General features: G+C 37.9%; 1 non-coding gene across 1 annotated transcript; it reads right to left on the bottom strand.

The window, feature by feature from the left end:
- Positions 1 to 209: 209 nt before the first annotated feature.
- On the bottom strand, positions 210 to 315 carry LOC135270455 (U6 spliceosomal RNA). The gene has a single exon (XR_010338633.1). It is a non-coding gene; the product is annotated as a U6 spliceosomal RNA (small nuclear RNA).
- Positions 316 to 2030: the final 1715 nt, after the last annotated feature.

Genomic DNA, 2030 nt, shown 5'->3' with positions numbered 1-2030 from the left:
CAAATACATAAACACTTTTTAAAAGAGGCAAGAAAGAAATACACTGAGAAAAGGATACTCAAGTTTCTTTTAGATTGCTATGGCTTGGGATATCTATTTTTCCTCTTTTTCTTTTCTATATATTTATTTTAATGTATATGTATTTAATCTTGGAAAATTATACTGAAAGTCTAGCCATTTTTTAAAGAAAATTTATTATTTATTTCCCTTTAAAAATGAAATTCTTCATACATTTGAACGTCAGCCTCGTCAGGGGAGATGCTAGTGTTCTCTGACTCATTCCACTTTTATTGTGTGTGCTGTCAAAGCAAGCACAAAGTAAACTCTTCTTAAAGAAGTCAGGGAAATTATGAAATTTCATCTGAATGGGTGAGATATAAAATTGCATATCATGTTGTTTTTACTTTAGAACTTATAGAGCACTTTGTTATAGTATCATATAATACATGAAGAAGAAAATAAGAAATAAAGGGAGGAAGGGACAAACTATTACCATAACCAATATCCCTGTGTCAGGACCAGAGAAATACGTATAGGTCAATACACAATCAAGGGTCTTGTGTGCTGGGACTTTCAGAAAGGAAGCCTTGGAAGCCTCTATTTTATCCCATAAGCCAGGCATAGGAAAAGCCCTGAATCCAGTCAAAGAAATAGCAATTCATGAGTAAGATGTAAAATAAATGAGGTGTGGATATCATTCTGTCTGTTGCTTCCTACTGACTAACCAAGAGCAGATAATTCTGCTTCTGAATTCATTAATTTTGGCAAAAGGCATTGTTGGTCTACCTAATTCAGCTTCTCTGTTTAACAGTCAGGAATCTGAGGCAGGTTCACATTATGATTTTAGTGGGAATGTTTGCTTTGGGGAGGCCTCTTCATTCATAAACTATATTTAAAATTATATCTTACAATGTCAAATTAAATATATAGACTCAGGTAAGCAAAGACTTTAATTCTAAAAGAGTACAATTTCTCTCTCCTGCAAAGGAGAAAAAATGACTTGCAATAGAATTGGGACTATTGCATTTTGAAGGAAACTTTGACCCTGAGATACGCAAACCTCTCAAGGGTTAGGCAGTAAAAGATCTTTTCTCTTCTAGGAAGGAACAACAATGCTGGAAAGAACAGGATGTCGAAAACTGGAATGAGCTAGGATGAATAATCTTGCAGTAGAAAAGAGAAAATTCTACCCTATGATCCCTCTATTTTCAGGAAGGAATCTTAAGGAGGGGTTGTATGATGGCTCAAGCAAAAGGCAGGTCCAAGTTCGGGGGCCAGGGGAAAAAGAGAGCACTCACTAAAACTGGGTCAATTCAAGGAAGCAGGTATTTTATCCACATTGGTCAGTGGGCGAAACAGTTCAGCTAATCATTAATGACGCAAAGAATGGGAATGTGGAGCATCTATGTTCAGTTTTGTCATTAAAAAAACAAGGTTGGCATCAGCAAGTCTTATCTAAGTCACATGGGAAAGGATGTTTCCTTGTATAAGCTATTTTCTGGAACACTAAGGGGTGGGAGGCTTCCTTGAACCCTCCATGTTTTCCAGGATCACAGGACTTGGGTAAAGATCAACACGGTCAGTGACTATATTGGTACAAAGACCAATACATTAAAATTATGTATTACAAGACTTTCTTTGACTTAAATGTTTTTTTTCTTTTCTCTCTGCCCCATTTTGTGGGCTCCCAAATTATCATGGATCCTAGGCACTGTCCCTAATGGGTAAGTCAGCCCTGATCTGAGACACAGAGAGACTGATGATTTCTAAGACCACTAAGCCAGCTACGGCAGAGCTCAGAAAAGAGCAACCAGGTCTAGACTTCTTTCTACGCTGTGACTATGAAGACTATGGAGAAGGCTCTGCTCAAGAGGTGGGATGAAGTCTTGGGGATGAGGGGATGTGCGGGGACATTAACTTTGATATAAGAACCTGCAGACTTAGAAGGAAAGGGTTGGTGAGGGAAAATCATTATAGAGTTGATGGCTGGAAGTGCCTTAACAGTTGACTGTTCCAGGCACATCATTCAG

This window comes from Aotus nancymaae, unplaced genomic scaffold (genome assembly GCF_030222135.1).
Source record: "Aotus nancymaae isolate 86718 unplaced genomic scaffold, 86718_ANA_hifiasm-v0.15.2.pri h1tg000062l, whole genome shotgun sequence".
NCBI lineage: Eukaryota > Metazoa > Chordata > Mammalia > Primates > Aotidae > Aotus > Aotus nancymaae.
Note: the sequence above shows the minus strand (reverse complement) of the source record. Positions and strands in the feature narration are given on the sequence as shown.